The sequence below is a fragment of the Pristiophorus japonicus genome, chromosome 2, assembly GCF_044704955.1.
Source record: "Pristiophorus japonicus isolate sPriJap1 chromosome 2, sPriJap1.hap1, whole genome shotgun sequence".
In the NCBI taxonomy this organism is placed as follows: Eukaryota; Metazoa; Chordata; class Chondrichthyes; family Pristiophoridae; genus Pristiophorus; species Pristiophorus japonicus.
The window spans coordinates 234,183,854-234,203,097 of NC_091978.1; the positions used below are offsets into that span (position 1 = coordinate 234,183,854).

At 44.3% G+C, this 19,244-nt stretch overlaps 1 protein-coding gene across 1 annotated transcript in view; it reads left to right on the forward strand.

The window, feature by feature from the left end:
• Positions 1 to 2,931: 2,931 nt before the first annotated feature.
• rasgef1ba (RasGEF domain family, member 1Ba) overlaps positions 2,932 to 19,244 on the forward strand; it is a 209,536-nt gene continuing 193,223 nt past the window's right edge. The window contains exon 1 of the mRNA XM_070863893.1: positions 2,932 to 3,131. The gene's annotated coding sequence lies outside the window, so the exon portion shown is untranslated. The remainder of the gene's footprint in view (positions 3,132 to 19,244) is intronic.

The window sequence follows — 19,244 nt, forward strand, 5'->3', positions numbered from 1 at the left end:
AAATAGATGTGATAAGTACCGATATGAGTAAAACATGGTTTATGGATTGAACTTTGAAGGTTTGTCAAGAAAAGTCACTGCCTAACTTTCAAGTGAGCATGTGTACGTGCAGCTTAATGTCTTAATGCTTATTCAAGTGTTGAAGAGAACTGGCAGATATCAAAGTAAATGGGAGTCTGTCAATAGCTAAATTACTGCCTTTCACAGGGATTTTCATGGTCTGTCAAGTGGGATTTGTACGCACGTCACGCAGATTGCCTAACAAAAAGTGGGGGAATAGCAACCCCAGCACAAAAACTTTGTAGTCACACAGAAATATTATTGCTTAAATTGTGGTTTACGCCGTTTGCTTGAAAAAGTACTGTTGTTACTTTATTTCAAATTCATGTTGGGCAGATTGGCTGAGCATTACTCAAGAGGAATATAGCAATGATACAATGTGGCGTTTGAGAGAGCATATTACATCAGTAAAAACAGGGCCAATGCAGGAGGGGGAGAAACTGTGGAGATCTTCTCCTCTGAGCTCAGAATCATAAAGTGTTATTGGCCCGGAATTTGTGATGGGTAATAACAGCGAATGGACAGTTATTACCCCTTTGAAACTGACCACAACTTCAGGATGTAGCGCATGCGCATCCTAACGTGGAAATCCTGAAGTTGGGGCCAGTCATTCGCTGCTCCGACATGGCTGCACTGTGGCCCTCATGTCCCACCCCCATAACCGGTAAATAGTATCATCAGTGAAATCAGTGGAACTGACAAAAACTTGGGCTTTTCTGCAGTAATTTTTGCTGTTAAATACCCCATTAGAAGTTAGACCCATTTGGATTAGGTGTAACTGGGGATTTAACAGCGTATTGCTGCTAAACAAAGTTTCTGGCCTTGAAAAGCTAATTTTAATTTTGTGGAGTGTCAAATTTATCCATTTTAATAACTATAAAGAAACTTAAAACAGTATTTTTTAAAGTTTGTTCATCTTTATTTCAGGTTTACCTTTTCCCCATGTGAGACCCTGAATCTTTGTTTTGCTGTTGATAACATTTTTAAAACGTTGGAATAAAAGGAGCTTCTTCACTTCCTGGTTGTGACAATTGTCTGTGACAATTCTACCTTGTGATTGGTTACTTAGACAGCTTGTTGACACCACAGCAGCTCGCGTTAGGGATTCCCCATAAACTTACAGTGATCTCAACTGAAGGTTGGAAAAGCCAAATGTCTCGCTGCAGAGATCATGAGGTCTTTGTGGGAAACTTTCTTTGGGGCCAGCGGCGCATGCCTTTACTTCACCGCTGACTGCAAATAACGGGCCTTTGTGTTTGCACTTCTACTTCATCCAGTTTCAGTACAGCGATGTTCATGAGCGCTTCTCCTGCTTTGGGGATTCAGTCTCTATAGGGGTTCTGGTTCTCAGCATTTGTATCCATGTTTTGGTGGGTGCACAATGCCATTGTTCCCTCGAACCTGGGCTTCTTTACATTATAGAGGACAGCCCATGGAGGGATTCCAATACATCTGCAGTCAGTTGCACTCCTATGGTATGAAGGCACCTATCGACATTACACATAGTGATTAATAATTTTAATGTGTAATACCTATAGGTTACATGAGATGTAGTAATGAACAATTACCATGTGTAGTGTCTTTAAGTTACATAGAAACATAGAAACATAGAAAATAGGTGCAGGAGCAGGCCATTCAGCCCTTCTAGCCTGCACCGCCATTCAATGAGTTCATGGCTGAACATGAAACTTCAGTACCCCCTTCCTGCTTTCTCGCCATAACCCTTGATCCCCCGAGTAGTAAGGACTTCATCTAACTCCATTTTGAATATATTTAGTGAATTGGCCTCAACTACTTTCTGTGGTAGAGAATTCCACAGGTTCACCACTCTCTGGGTGAAGAAGTTTCTCCTCATCTCGGTACACTACACATAGCAATCAATATTGCTCTCCTGGCCTGAAATGAAATGAAGACGGAAATTAACCCTTCATGAAAATTGGGCCTGATCTATCTTGCTGGCATCCCATCCTCCTGCTCCTATATTTGCACAAAATTCGATTGCCTTAATACTGTCCTGCACTCAGTCCCACCCACTACCACTGTCCTCAATGAACTACACTGGTTTGCTAACCCCTAATGCATTGAATTTAAAATTCTCCCACTTATCTTCCAATCCCTCCTTGGCCTCACCCCACCTTATCTCTGCAAACTCCTACAGCCTCATATCTCATCCCTTACCCCGTGATCATCTGACTTTTGTACTCGCTTCACCCCCTTATTGGTGGCAAAGCCTTCGACTGCCTCAGCTCAACTCTCTGGAACTCCCTCCCTAAACCCCTCTGCTGCTACACTTCTCTTTCCATCTTTAAAAACCTTGTAAAAGTATTCAGTCACCTTTGTTAATGCTCCTTTTACTAGGTGTCCACTCCTTTATCTATTTTATTCATATTTTTGTCCTCCCTCTAAACAGTCTTCAGGTGTTTTCTACATTAAAGGGGTTATATAAATGCCGTTGTTCATGTTGATTTGTGCAAAAAATTGTTTCACATATATATACATATATAAATCCCATTCTATGCAAATTAAGAAAAATACAGATTCCACTGAACAGTGCTTAATTCTCAATATTCTTTGGAGTTTTAAAACAAAGTTGTTTTTATTTTAGTACAGACAAGCTACAGCAGCACTCAAAATGATTACAGCTGTATAAATATGATAATCTCCAGGAGCCATTGAATGCAGGAGCTGTTGTGCTCCTACTTTGCATAAATGCTTACATCCTTTAGGAGGTTGGCTTCTGCTTACTCCAGGGCCACTCATTTCATTTGAATGCTTGTATGTCATTCAAGTGGGTGGAAGCCTGGAGCAGGCACATGTGCATTGAGCAAAAACAACAGGAGTGGTAGTCTGCTGTGCTCAGTGAAGGCTGATTGTGGCTATTTGCGAAGCAGAAAGTGAAAGCTCTGCTGTAAACTGGTGGTCTGAATTACTGGATGTCAGGAGAAAATCAATGCCTGTAGTGGAACGGGCTGTGCCTGCATGAAATGAAACATTGGTTCCCTGCCCTCTTGGAGACTTGAAATTCAATTTCTGTGATATTCTTCGTTGGTTAAGTTGTACATTTCCTGAAGGTATGTTTCCCTTTCGTTCTAGGACAGAGAGTTGAAATAGGTTAGAAGTAATCTCCGTTAAACTGATTTTTCTGTTTTATGTGTGTGCATTAAGGCTGATGGGTGGATCTGGTATATAATTAAAATGATCGCTTTGCTTTGTGCCGTGTGGGTGTATGGAAAGGAAAGCTAAGCAACCCAGGGCTGGATGCACATAAGATTGATTGCAAGCTTACTGAGAGCTTCTTGTCCGATGCTTGCATTATGGCAGATCAGACACAAGGGCATTCTCCAGACAGATTGCCCAGCAACAGTTGTTTCCTCTGATGCGCACACCAGAAAAGAGTTAACATGTGTTTTTGTCTCCTCGATGTGTAATATTTACTGTTTTATTTTGGAGTGACAATATATAAGTTTTACAACTTCAAGATGTGTGTTTGTTTAAATGGCGACAGAATGAGTTCAGAACAAGTAGTGGGGAAATATATATATAATAAATATCTTTGTAACAGAAAATAATCAAAATCATTTAAAAAACACAGCAGATGCCAGTTCTTGATTAATTATGGATTGTAAACACTGTGGTCCAAAAAGCAAGTGTGGTTTATGATTTTCTGCATAAAATATTTATTTCTCTATTCATTTGCGTTAGCTTGGATCAAATTGGTTGCACTCATGCCTCGAACTCAGAAGGCTGTAGGTTCAAACCAGGATTTAATCTAGGCTGGCACTCCGAGGCAGTATGAAGCGAGGGTTGCATTGTCAGAGGTGCTGGATCAGGCGTTAAACTGAAACCATGCCTGTTCGGTGGATATTAAAGAACCTATTGTATTATTTGAAGAAGAGTAGGAAGTTTTCTTGGTATACTGGCCAACATTTCTTACTTAACCGCCACCCAAGAACAGATTAACTGCTCATTCATCTCTTCTTTTCAGGACCGTGTTGTGTGTAAAATAGTTGCCACATTTGGCTGCATAACAGCAACTGCACTTTTAAAGTAATTCATTGTATGTGAAGCATTTTGGAATGTGTCCGAGAAATGTGATCAGATGCTAAATAAATGCAAATATTCCTTTCTTCTGTTCAATGAACAAAATACAACAGATGCTGAAATCAGTATTTTAAGAGTTAATAAACATAAGTAATGAAAACGGTGGTAAGCAACTGTGGCAGCAATTTATGGCACACTTGTGTATTACAAACAACAGGTATATTAGTCTTGTGCATTAGTTTGTCAGTAATAACCACCCTTCTCGTCGTTACTAATCATCATCATCATTGGCAGTCCCTCGGAATCGAGGAAGACTTGCTTTCACTCCCAAAGTGAGTTCTTTGATGGCTGAACAGTCCGATACGAGAGCCACAGACCCTGTTACAGGTGGGACAGACATTCGTCGAGGGAAGGGGTCGGTGGGGCTGGTTTGGGGCGCTCCTTCCGGTGCCTGCGCTTGGCCTCTTCATGCTCTTTGCGTTGGGACTTGAAGAGCTCGACGCCCTCCCGGATGTATTTTCTCCACCTCGGGCGGTCTTCGGCCAGGGTCTCCCAGGCGTCAATGGTGATATCGCACTTTACTAGGGAGGCTTTGGGGGTGTCCTTATAACGTTTCCACTGTCCTCCTTTGGCTCATTTACCATGAAGGAGCTCCGCATAAAGCATTTACTAATATGTGTGGCATAACTCAGGAGATGCAAGTTTAGACCACGCATAGCGGAAATGCACACAAGATATGAATGGGAACAGCAACATTTCTTATTGATAATAAAATCTTAATTTGAACAGTAAACTTGAATACCTAGCATTCCGAGTGAATGTTAATACCTGTGTATTTTTGACATATAATTAAAGAAAGGTGGAAAAATGCCATGGCTGCAATGTACTCCAGAGTTCTACTAATTGTATAGGCAGCTCAAGTTTTGTGTCTGTAGTTTGTGGTACTCCCATGCACCTTTTATTTTCTGTTTACCAATATCATTGAATTCAATTATATTCAAGCATTGTGTAATAGACAACTGGAAAAGAGTGAACTGCAATAACATAATTGAGATCTTCAGATATATGCTATACAAGAAGTTGTAAGCCCTCTGTATCTTTCCACGATGTTCCTTTCTTTAACTCTCGTGTACATATCTTTTTATTAATATGACTGTTATTATATTTGTGATAATGTAAACATCTCCATCATTTAATAATGTACCATGGGACGTTTCCAATGTTAAAGGCATGAATCAAATGCAGGCTGTGGTTGTTGTTAATAGTCTCCGAGACCATGAATCAAATAACTTTTGATGTGTATGGTATAATAAGTGGCATCAGTGAATACATAGCAAGAGGAATTAAAACAAATGCTGATATTAGAAGTCCAGGCTAGTAGAAGGAGTAAGGTTTTCTGATTCACTCTGCACACAGGTTTCTGGCAGCAGACCACAGGGTAAAAAATATAGGTTTTATTGCAAGAAAACCTAATCCATCACAGAGACAGGTAAAACTAATCGATCACATAGGAAAGCACTGGAAAAGATTCTGCAGTCCATCTGGCTGGTCCCCAAAAAATACTTCAAATGTCGACCCAATTCTCCCTTAAATTTTTCCACACCATTAGTCTTTACTGCCTCCCTAGGCAGTCCATTCGGCATGTTCACCATCCTTTGTGTAAGGTAGTTAAATCTAAACTATCTGTGCATCTTCCCTCTGCTAAGTTTGAGCCTGTGAGCCCTGGGTCTAGCGTTTGCGGCATTCCTGAATATATTTTCAGGGTTCAATTTATCTATTCCGGTAAGTGCCTTGACTACTTGAATAATATCTCCCCTGAGCTTTCTTTTCCCCATAGTAAACAATCACAGGCGCTTGAATATCTCCTCATAGCTCAGATGCTTTAGGCTGATTGTTAGAGGGGTTGCACTTTTTTGAATGGCCAGCAATGTATGAATATCCTTGGTTGTACACAGTATTCCAGCTGTGACCACATCAGTGATTTGTACAGATTGTCATCTCTGGGATTTGCCTTATATCCTTTGGCTATACATACCAAGTTCTAGTTAGCTTTCCTCACTGATGCTGCACATTGCACTGTTGATTTCAATTAATTATCTTACAGTACCAATTCCTTCGGTCCTGTAAGTTAAAACAACTTAGTTTATATTCCCACTGTTTACTTCCACACCCTAGTCTCATTAACTAGCTTTGTACACATTAAATGCTATTTGCCCTTCATCAACAAACCTTTCCTATCGATCTAGATGCATTATTATCAGGCCATTGCCATTGTTACACTTACTATTTTTGTTTTCTCGTTGATTTGCCACCTTGTGCATGCACCCTTCGCTGGATGACAGAGCACGCTTGGACCTATGCTAGGTCTTAGCTAATGCCATTGTGTAATTGGCTTCCAAAAAGTGTTAGAATAACCAGGATGACTCACTGGATGACTCCAGTGTTCCATCTTTCCTTGACGAGAAGCACATTGTCATTAATAAAATGACCAAGACTAGTGAAGCTACTTTGATGGGAATGAAGGGCAAAAGCCCATGTCCTATACTTCTTTAATCAAGCTGGGATTCAGTTGGTTTTTCTGAACCCTTTCTTGTTTTCCTGCTTTAGAATGCAAAGAAGTATTAGTGGAGGCGGAGCTATCCTAGCTTCCCAGAGCAAATCAAAGAGCCCTATCAAAATAAAACTAATTAATGATACCGCTGGCCCTGTAGCTCTTATCTTTTTGTTCTTGTGGAGATGAACCAGGCCTCCACTTGGCAACTGACCCCAGTGGCACCACCTGACTCCGCCCCTGCCTCAGCTCATCTGCTGCTGAAACCCTCATCCATATCTTTCTTACCTTTAGACTTGACTATTCCAACACACTCCCAGCTGGCCTCCCACTTTTTATCCAATGTAAACTTGAGGTCATCTAAAACTCCTTGTCCTAACTCACACCAAGTCCCATTCACCCTTCATCCCTGTACTCACTGACCTATATTTGCTCCCAGTTAAGCAAACCCACGATTTTAAAATTCTCATCCTTGTTTTCAAATCCCTCGATGGCCTTGCCCCTCCCTATCTCTGCAATCTCCTCTAATTCTGGCCTCTTGAGCATCTCTGATTTTAATCATTCAACCATTGGTGACCGTGCCTTCAGCTGCCAAGGACCTAAACTCTGGAACTCACTCCCTAAATATCTCTGCCTCTCTACCTCTCTTTCCTCCTTTATGATGCTCCTAAAAACCATAGGGCCTGATATTGGTGGCCTTACCTCCCACTGCCGCTGACTGCCGCCGAGTTTTGCCTCCGGTTTCCTCTCTCTCCCAGTTTCCACTTGGGCTGGAGTGGATGGGAGGGGAGTACCGCTGGGAACTGCCTGCAGATGTCCTCTGGTGGCCAAGTAGTGCAAGTGGCTTCCTGCCCGCCGGGATGCCAGATTGGTGCGGGCGGGAGTTGGCAGGAGTCGGCGCCAGCAGGGGGAAAGACCGCTGCGTGGAGGCTGTTCTAACCCTGACGGTAGGTATGAAGAATGGAAAAAAAAGGTGAGTGAACATAATGTAAAAATAAATTTCACAGCGACTTACCTGGATGGGGTCCCCTGAAGGTGTTCCGTTATTTTTTTTTGTAATGCTTTTTATTTCCAGCTCTTCCACCCTCCCTCGGCCCGACTCCATCCTCGGCGGCACTTGGGCGGCAAGAGCCTTTGCCACTGAGATTGGGAGCTCCCGCCCGCCGCCGCCCAGATTGACGGCATCAGCCGCCATTTGGTACCACCACCTCTTTTAGAGGAATCTTCCTGGCAAAGTACCACCCGATCTCTCGGTGGCCATCGTCGGTACTTTGGGTGGCACTTGGACGGGCCTTGGCCTTCATCAATTTCGGGCCCTAAATCTTTGACCAAGCTTTTGGTCATCTGCTTTAATTTCTGCTTATGTGGTTCGGTGTCAAATTTTGTTCTATAACGCTCCTGTGAAGCACCTTGGGACATTTTAGTACATTAAAGGTACTATATAAATACAAGTTCTTCTTGTTGGCATGACTGAAGTCAGGAGCTCACTATGTGGGGAAATTGTAGGTTTACACATTGCAGTATTTCTCATGAAAGACTTTGATTAGAATTGTAGCCCTTGACAAAATGTTAGTAAGTAATACTGCCTCATGCATTGCATAGGTTTCTGTTTCATTCTATAATAGGCAGTTTTGCATTATGAAGTAGTACCTCAGCTGCAATTCTGTTAACATATAATTAAGCAATAATGAACAGGATAGCACTTGTATATCGAGGGACATTGTTGATGAGACAGTACCACTCCATTCATTATAAGGCAAACCTTAGTGCTAAAAGAAGTGCCAGTACACAATAAAACTTATTTTTATTTCTTATTATGGCAATTGTATGTTGGTGTGAATCAATTATAATTACCAATTTAGAACTGAATTTAATCTGAGAATGACAGTCGGCCACATCAGCTGTAGATAGAATTATTATGCAGAAAGGTACAGGAGACATGATTAACATTTTCAGTGAATGTATTAGGGATTAACTGTGAGTTCCAATCGCAAAAATTGATATTGATCTCAAAGATTTTAATTGTTGATATTCATAGTTTATCTCAACAAATGTTAAGCCATATTTGGCTTGTTGTTCTTGATGTATATTTAGTTTACCAAGGTGGAGGTGTCTACATTATTACAAAACATGATTTTTCTCATTAATTTAAGGTGTGCAGCACTTGTAGAAGTTGATGATTAAAGATGGTGGTAGACCAGTAGCTCTACTCTTTTTGGTGCATTCTTGTTTCCCTGTGTGAATGGAGAAGCACCATTATCTTATGATAATGGACCACGAGAGGTGCTGCCTTATAGCAGAGCGATGCGAACTTGAATGCACAGCTGTTGGTTTACCACGATCCAGGGTCACTTTGGCTGGGGACCTGATCTATTGTTTTTCACAAGCTGCTTGCAATCAGAGTCAGAAATGGGAAGCAGTGTTCTGCCTCAGTCAATGGAGTATGCTGATGCTGGTAATCGTCCAAGTTTTAGATCTAATGCTCAGTCTTAAAATTATGTCTAAGAAATGTATAAAATAGGATTACTAAGTATGTGAATAATCGGTGTGAGATTTTTTTCATGCAATATTGTTTACAATCAGTATCAATCGAAACAAAAATAATCCTCGGTAACAGCTTCTTGGCTACAAACGTGTCACAGGCTCTTGCTTACACCAAAATAATGTGTTCATGGGAACAGAACAAATAACATGCTTTTGGTTTACTGGGCTACACAGACATAAAATGCTCTTGGCTGCACCCAAATTGCTAGGTCCTGGCAAGCGACTTATAGACTAGCGAGAGTAATACTTAAAAATAACACAGATGGGATACCACATTTTCTGAAGAAAACTTTGCAGTAAAAAATGTTTGTTGTGATCCCTCCCATCCTCATACCAATAATTTAAAACATCACATGCTTCATCTTCAAAGCATCCCTGGATAGCTGTTTTATTTGCACTTTCTAATTATATTTGTGTGTTTTCTGTTTCATTTTGCTACCCACTAATGCCTTCTGTAAGGGTGGCATGAATGATTAAATCCCAGTTGATCACCTTTCATGATTACAGATGGGCGAGCTCATTTTTTTAATAGATTTCTTTGGATTCCGAATGGAGTGTTAATTAGCTCTGTGTAGTCATGGACTGCTACAAAATAGATCAGACATTGTTAATTAAATGAGACTTGCCTCGTGCTTTTGGATGCTGGAATATAAATTGAACACAAGCCGGGCAAATTATTTTGCTATTTTTACTATTTTTCATGGAATTATTTTTAAAAAGTTAGATCGCTATATTCTCATTATATTGAAGACTTCATTATGGGGGCAAAGTTAGTATAGATTGCAAACTCATTAGTTCCAATCCTATCGAGAGGAACTTTTATGTTGATAAAGCAGCATATTGATAGACATGTGGTTCACCTGTGGTTCACCATACTCTCTGGTATAAAGACGGGTCCTTACATAAATCAACCTCATAGGCAGTCCCTCGGAATTGAGCAGGACTTGCTCTCACTCCTAAAGTGAGTCCTTTGGTGGCTGAACAGTCCAATACGAGAGCCACAGACCCTGTCACAAGAGGGACAAACATTCGTCGGGGGAAGGGGGGGTAGGACTGATTTGCTGCTCGCTCCTTCCGCTGCCTGCATCCGACCTCTTCACGCTTGCGACGTTGAGATTCGAAGAGGTCAACACCCTCCCGCATGCACTTTCTCCACCTAGGGTGGTCTTCAGCCAGGGACTCCCAGGTGTCAGTGGTGATGTTGCATTTTACCAGGGAGGCTTCGAGGGTGGCCTTGTAACGTTTCCACTGCCCACCTTTGTCTCGTTTGCCGTGAAGGAGCTCCGCATAGAGCAATTGCTTAGGGAGTGTCGTGTCTGCCCAGCGAAGTTGATCAAGTGTGGTCAGTGCTTCAATGCTGGGGATGTTAGCCTGGATGAGGACACGGATGTTGGTGCGCCTGTCCTCCCAGGGGATTTGCAGGATCTTGCGGAGACATAGTTGGTGATATATCTCCAGCGACTTGAGGTGTCATCTGTACGTCGTCCATGCCTCTGATCCATACAGGAGCCCTGTAGCCCATGAGCTTGGTGGTAGATTTGAGGGCCTGGTCTTCAAAAACTCTTTTCCTCAGGCGGCCGAAGGCTGCATTGGCGCACTGGAGGCGATGTTGAATCTCCGCATCAATGTCTGCCTGTGTTGATAAGAGGCTCCTGAGGTATGGGAAGTGGTCCATGTTGTCGAGGGCCACGCCATGAATCTTGATGACTGAGGGGCAGTGCTGTGCCACGAGGACAGGCTGGTGGAGGACCTTTGTCTTACGGATGTTAAGCGTAAGGCCCATGCTTTCATATGCCTCGGTGAATACATCGACTATATCCTGGAGTTCAGCCTCAGAATGTGCGCAGACGCAGGCGTCGTCTGCGTACTGCAGCTCAACGACAGAGATTGGGGTGGTCTTGGACCTGGCCTGGAGGCTGCGTAGGTTAAACAGCCTCCCACTGATTCTGTAGTTTAGTTCCACACCAGCGGGGAGCTTGTTGATTGTGAGGTAGAGCATGGCGGCGAGGAAGATTGAGAAGAGAGTTGGAGCGATGACGCAGCCCTATTTGACCCCGGTCCGGACGTGGATTGGGTCTGTAATGGAACCGCTGGTAAGGATCACAGCCTGCATGTCGTTGTGGAGCAGGTGAAGGATGTTGACAAACTTTTGGGGGCATCCAAAACTCCATAAGCCCTCACGGTTGACAGTGTCAAAGGCCTTTGTAAGACCGAAAAAGGCCATGTATCAGGGCTGGCGCTGCTCCCTGCATTTTTCCTGCAGCTGTCGCGCTGCGAAGATCATGTCCGTTGTGCCCCGTAGAGGACGAAATCCGCACTGTGATTCCGGGCACAGCTCCTCGGCCACAGGAAGAAGACGGTTCAGGAGAACTCTATCGACAGCCTTCCCAGTGGCTGATAGCAGGGAGATTCCCCTGTAGTTGCCGCAGTCGGACTTGTCCTCCTTTTTAAAGATGGTCACAATCACTGCATCTCTGAGATCTCCCGGCATGCTCTCCTCCCTCCAAATAAGAGAGATGAGGTCATGTATCCGCGCCAACAGCGCCCCTCCACCATACTTTTACGCCTCAGCAGGAATTCCATCCGCACCCGTAGCCTTGTTATTCTAGAGCTGTTTTATGGCTTTGCCAACCTTGTGCAGCGTTAGTGTTTCACTGAGGTGGTGGTGGGTCACATGCTGCGGGATGGAGTCGAGAACACTTGAGTCAAAGGCAGAGTCTTGATTGAGGAGATCTTCAAAGTGCTCCTTCCAGCGGGCCCTGACATCCTCGGTGTCCTTGATGAGTGTTTCCCCGTTCTTGACCAGGAGTGTGCTGGGGTCTTGGGAGTTTGGACCGTAGGTGGCCTTGACTGCAATGAAGAATCCTCGCATATCGTGGCTGTTGGCCAGTTGTTGTATCTCCTGTGCTTTCTCCATCCACCACCTGTTCTTTAGGTCCAGAGTTTTTTGTTGTACCTCAGCCTTGAGCCATCTGTAATGTTGCTTTGCAGCTCCCGAGTTGGTTGTTGCTTAAGGCTCATAAATGCTCTTTGCTTACGATCTATTAGTTCTTGAATCTCCTGATCATTTTCATCAAACCAGTCCTGGTGTTTTCTGGTTGAGTAACCAAGTGTCTCTTCACAGGCACTGGTTATAGAGACCTGGAGGGCAAACCAGCACTGTGGACATTCAGCATCTCAGGGTCATCAAGGCATGCCACATTGGCTGTCAGGCGCTGGCTGTACAGGGCTCTCTTAGCTGGGTCTTTAAGTGCCCTGGCATTAACTTTTTTGCGGCACTGCTTCTGCTGTCCCCTTTATTTGGGGCGATATTTATATCGATGATGGTCCGTCCAGCAGTCGTCAGCTCCTGTCATGGTGCGGGTGATGTGCACATCCTTGTGATCCCTGGCTCGGACGATGACATAGTTGAGCAGGTGCCAGTGTTTGGAGCGAGCGCGTTGCCACAATGCCTTGTATTTGTCCCTCTGGCAGAACAGGATGTTGGTGATGAGGAGTTTGTGTTCTAGACATTTTGTCAGGGGTAGGGTACCGCTGGAGTTGGCTTTCCCTACTCCCTCTCTGCCAATCACGCCCCCCCAGAGGGCTGTGTCTTTGCCGACCCTGGCACTAAAGTCACCCAGGAGGATCAGTTTGTCGCCTGTGGGGACGCGGGACAGAGATGTCTCGAGGTTGGAATAAAAACCCTCTTTAGCCTCATCCATTGCATCGAGTGTTGGGATGTACACACTGATGACTGTGGCACATTGGTTCCGGGATAGGGTGATACAAAGAGTCATGAGGTGTTCGTTAACCCCACAGGGGAAGTCTTTGAGGCGGTCGACCAGTTAATTTTTGACGGCGAGGCTGACTCCATGAAGGCGGCGTTCTGCCTCCTGGTTTCCCTTTCCAGAAAAAGGTGTAACCTCCACCATGTTCCTTGAGCTGGCCTTCCCCTGCCCGCCAGGTCTCGCTTAGGGCGGCAATGTCAATGTCAAAACGTCTAAGTTCCCGGGCAACTATGGCGGTGCAGCGTTCTGGCCTGTTGCTAGTGGAGTTGTCCATGAGGGTCCTGATGTTCCAGGTCCTGAACTTCATATTAGCGAAGTGGAAGATGACTGTGCATGAGTTCTTTTAACGTGGGGTGGCCGCTGCACACCGGCAACAACATGGGCTTAGCTGAGCAAAGTCTTGTTGCAGTGGCACGGGGGTCCAAGACGACTGGAGACCAGGCACTGCTGTATAAGCATAATTGCCTACGGCGAGATGTTGGCTGCAAGCTCGGTGCCGAGTAACGCCATTGATCGTAGATGGTCCGAGGCTTGTTTGGGGGGCAGGCATTAGGAAGGTCAGCTGTCCGCAGGGGTTCCGAGGGATGTTTTGGAAAGTTTCTTCCAAGGTTAAGAATTTCCCCAAAGGTTTCATAGAAACATAGAAACATAGAAAATAGGTGCAGGAGTAGGCCATTCAGCCCTTCGAGCCTGCACCAACATTCAATAAGATCATGCCTGATCATTCACCTCAGTACCCCTTTCCTGCTTTCTCTCCATACACCTTCATCCCTTTAGCCGTAAGGGCCATATCTAATTCCTTCTTGAATATATCCAATGAACTGGCATCAACAACTCTCTGCGGTAGGGAATTCCACAGGTTAACAACTCTCTGAGTGAAGAAGTTTCTCCTCAACTCAGTCCTAAATGGATTACCCATTATCCTAAGACTATGTCCCCTGGTTCTGGACTTCCCCAACATCGGGAACATTCTTCCTGCATCTAACCTGTTCAGTCCCGTCAGAATTTTATATGTTTTTATGAGATTCCCCTCTCATCCTTCTGAACTCCAGTGAATACAGGCCCAGTCGATCCAATCTCACCTCATATGTCAGTCCTGCCATCCCGGGAATCAGTCTGGTGAACCTTCGCTGCACTCCCTCAATAGCAAGAACGTCCTTCCTCAGATTAGGAGACCAAAACTGAACACAATATTCCAGGTGAGACCTCACCGAGGTCCTGGACAACTGCAATAAAACTTCCCTGCTCCTATACTCAAATCCCCTAGCTATGAAGGCCAACATACCATTTGCCTTCTTTACCGCCTGCTGTACCTGCATGCCAACTTTCAATGACTGATGTACCATGATAATGACTGCTGTACCATGACAATGTACCCCTTATCCATGTGATCTTTAAATGTCTGTCATTGCCTAGCCACTGTCAACCCTTTAAGTATCATTTGCCAGTCTATCCTAGCCAATTCATATCTCATACCATCGAAGTTACCTTTCTTCAAGTTCAGGACCCTAGTTTCTGAGTTAACTGTATCACTCTCTATCTTAATGAAGAATTCTATCATATTATGGTCATTCTTCCCTAAGGGGCCTCGCACAACAAGATTGCGAATTAATCCTCTCTCATTACACAACACCCAGTCTAGGATGGCCAGCTCTCTCGTTGGCTCCTCAACATATTGGTCTAGAAAACCATCCCTTATACACTCCAGGAAATCCTCCTCCACCGTATTGCTACCAGTTTGATTAGCCCAATCTATATGTAGATTAAAGTCTCCCATGATAACAGCTGTACCTTTATTGCACGTATTCTTAATTTCCTGTTTGATGCCCAACCTCACTACTACTGTCTGTACACAACTCACACTAGCGTTTTCTGCCCTTGGGTGTTCCGCAGCTCTACCCATACAGTTTCCACATCATCCAAGCTAATGTCCTTCCTTACTATTGCGTTAATCTCCTCTTTCACCAGCAACGCTATGCCTCCTCCTTTTCCTTTCTGTCTATCATTCATGAATATTGAATACCCCTGGATGTTGAGTTCCCAGCCTTGGTCACCCTGGAGCCATTTCTCCGTAATCCCAATTACATCATATCTGTTAACAGCTATCTGTGCAGTTAATTCATTCACCTTATTACAAATGCTCCTCACATTGAGAGACAGAGCTTTCAGGCTTGTTTTTTTAACACTCTTTGTCCTTTGAGAATTATGTTGTACTCTGGCCCTTTTTGATTTCTGCCTTTGATTTCTCTGCCCTCCACTTTTCCTTATCTCCTTTCTACCTTTTGCTTCTACCCCCATTTTACTTCCCTCTGTCTCCCTGCATAGATTCCCATCCCCCTGCCCTATTATTTTGTACCATCCCCAAAAGCACTAGCAAACACTCCCCAGGACATCAGTTCCAGTCCTGCCCAGGTGCAGACCGTCTGGTTTGTACTGGTCCCACCTCCCCCAGAACCGATTCAATGTCCCTGGAATTTGAATCCCTCCCTCTTGTTCCATTCCTCAAACCACGTATTCATCTTAACTATCCTGCTATTTCTACTCAATGGTAGCAATCCTGAGATTGCTACCATTGAGGTCCTACTTCTTAATTTAACCCCTAGCTCCCTAAATTCAGCTTGTAGGACCTCATCCCATTTTTTACCTATATCGTTGGTACCTATATGCACCGTGAGAACTGGCTGTTCACCCTCTCCCTCCAGAATGCCCTGCAGCCGCTCCGAGACATCCTTGACCCTTGCACCAGGGAGGCAACATACATAAGAACATAAGAACATAAGATCATAAGAATTAGGAACAGGAGTAGGCCATCTAGCCCCTCGAGCCTGCTCCGCCATTCAATAAGATCATGGCTGATCTGGTCGTGGACTCAGCTCCACTTCCCCGCCCGCTCCCCCGTAACCCTTAATTCCCTTATTGCTTAAAAATCTATCTATCTTTGACTTGAATACATTCAATGAGCTAGCCTCAACTGCTTCCTTGGGCAGAGAATTCCACAGATTCACAACCCTCTGGGAGAAGAAATTCTTTCTCAACTCGGTTTTAAATTGGCTCCTCCGTATTTTGAGGCTGTGCCCCCTAGTTCTAGTCTCCCCCACCAATGGAAACAACCTCTCTGCCTCTATCTTGTCTATCCCTTTCATGATTTTAAATGTTTCTATAAGATCACCCCTCATCCTTCTGAACTCCAAGGAGTAAAGACCCAGTCTACTCAATCTATCATCATAAGGTAACCCCCTCATTTCTCGAATCAGCCTAGTTGAATCGTCTCTGTACCCCTTCCAAAGCTAGTATATCCTTTCTTAAGTAAGGTGACCAAAACTGCACGCAGTACTCCAGGTGCGGCCTTACCAATACCTTATACAGTTGCAGCAACATCTCCCTGCTTTTGTACTCCATCCCTTTCGCAATGAACGCCAACATTCCATTTGCCTTCCTGATTACCTGCTGCACCTGCAAACTAACCTTTTGGGATCAAGGACCCCCAGGTCCCTCTGCACCACAGCATGTTGTAATTTCTCCCCATTCAAATAATATTCCCTTTTACTGTTTTTTTTCCCAAGGTGGATGACCTCACACTTTCCGACATTGTATTCCATCTGCCAAACCTTAGCCCATTCGCTTAATCTATCCAAATCTCCTTGCAGCCTCTCTGAGTCCTCTACACAACCCGCTTTCCCACTAATCTTAGTGTCATCTGCAAATTTTGTTGTACTACACTCTGTCCCCTCCTCTAGGTCATCTATGTATATTGTAAACAGTTGTGGTCCCAGCACTGATCCCTGTGGCACACCACTAACCACTGATTTCCAACCAGAAAAGGACCCATTTATCCCGACTCTCTGCTTTCTGTTCGCCAGCCAATTCTCTATCCTTGCTAATACATTTCCTCTGACTCCGTGTACCTTTATCTTCTGCAGTAACCTTTTGTGTGGCACCTTATCGAATGCCTTTTGGAAATCTAAATACACCACATCCATCGGTACACCTCTATCCACCATGCTCGTTATATCCTCAAAGAATTCCAGTAAGTTAGTTAAACATGATTTCCCTTTCATGAATCCATGCTGCGTCTGCTTGATTGCACTATTCCTATCCAGATGTCCCGCTATTTCTTCCTTAATGATAGTTTCAAGCATTTTCCCCACTACAGATGTTAAACTAACCGGCCTATAGTTACCTGCCTTTTGCCTGCCCCCTTTTTTAAACAGAGGCGTTACATTAGCTGCTCTCCAATCCGCTGGTACCTCCCCAGAGTCCAGAGAATTTTGGTAGATTATAACAAATGCATCTGCTATAACTTCCGCCATCTCTTTTAATACCCTGGAATGCATTTCATCAGGACCAGGGGACTTGTCTACCTTCAGTCCCATTAGTCTGTCCAGCACTACCTCCCTAGTGATGGTGATCATCTCAAGGTCCTCCCTTCCCACATTCCTGTGGCCTGCAAATTTTGGCATGGTTTTTGTGTCTTCCACTGTGAAGACGGAAGCAAAATAATTGTTTAAGGTCTCAGCCATTTCCACATTTCCCATTATTAAATCCCCCTTTTCATCTTGTAAGGGACCAACATTTACTTTAGTCACTCTTTTCCTTTTTATATATCTGTAAAAGCTTTTACTATCTGTTTTTATGTTTTGCGCAAGTTTACCTTCGTAATCTATCTTACCTTTCTTTATTGCTTTTTTAGTCATTCTTTGCTGTTGCTTAAAATCTTCCCAATCCTCTAGTTTCCCACTAACCTTGGCCACCTTATACTCATTGGTCTTTGATTTGATACTTTCCTTTATTTCCTTGGTTATCCATGGCTGGTTATCCCTTCTCTTGCCGCCCTTCTTTTTCACTGGAATATATTTTTGTTGCGCATTATGAAAGAGCTCCTTAAAAGTCCTCCACTGTTCCTCAATTGTGCCACCATTGTTTCCAGTCTACTTTAGCCAACTCTGCCCTCATCCCACTGTAGTCCCCTTTGTTTAAGCATAGTACGCTCGTTTCTGACACAACTTCCTCATCCTCAATCTGTATTACAAATTCAACCATATTGTAATCACTCATTCCGAGAGGATCTTTTACGAGGAGATCGTTTATTTTTCCTGTCTCGTTACACAGGACCAGATCCAAAATGGCTTGCTCCATTGTAGGCTCTGTTACATACTGTTTTAAGAAACAATCTCGTATGCATTCTATGAATACCATCCTGGAGTCGCGATTGCGTCCGCAGAAACACCTATCTATTCCCCTTACAATAGAATCACCGATCACTATAGTTCTCCCACTCTTTTTCCTGCCCTCCTGTGCAGCAGAGACACCCATGGTGCCATGAACTTGGCTGCTGCTGCCTTCTCCTGATGAGCCAACTTTGTAAACGAAAGCACCGGCTTGCACCTATCCCGGGCCGAAAGGACCCCGCACCGACTCGCACCTATCCTGGGCCGAAAGGTCCCTGCACCAGCTCGCACCTATCCTGGGCCGAAAGGACCCTGCACCGACTCGCACCTATCCCGGGCCGAAAGGACCCCGCACTGGCTCGCATCTACCTCGAACCGAAAGGACCCTGCATCGACCTCAGAGCCTTGCCGACTCGTTGACCTCGGGGCCTTGCCGATATGCCGACCTCAGGGCCTTGCTGACTCCCCAGGGCAATACAGAAGACCACACCCTTACTCTGCAACAGAACCAGAAATAACACGAGGATTGGGCCGCTGGGACTCCAGGGTCGCTGTTGAGGCCGGCTCCGAGCTGGCCGAAGCAACACCGTGGCCGGCGTTTAACCGGCCGAAGCGACTCCGGGACCAGCATCTAACCGACCAAAGGGACTCTGGGGCTGGTCCAGGACAACAGAGGGCTGGCAGCACCCATTGAGCAGTGCCAGGGGAGTAACCTGACTTACACCTCAGACTTTTAATCAACTTTTAACCTATTTTTAAAATTTTAATCAACCTGAGTAACTTCTTAAACAATTTGGAAAAACTTTTAAACTTTTAAACAACTTGGAAACCTTGGAGAAATCTTTAATAACTTTGGAAACTTTGGGAAAACTTTTTAAAACATCCCTCGGACTCTTAATCAATGTTAAACTTTTAAACAATTGGGAAAAATTTATAACCTATTATTAATCTACATCTTAGACTTTTTAACAACTCTTAGAAACTTTTTAAACAAATTGGGAAATGTTATCAACTTTTAACTCTTAAAATAACTTTGAATGTGACCTTCCTAAAGCCTGCCCCCCAACCAAGCCTCGGGCCATCTACCATCAATGGCGTTACTCGGCGCCG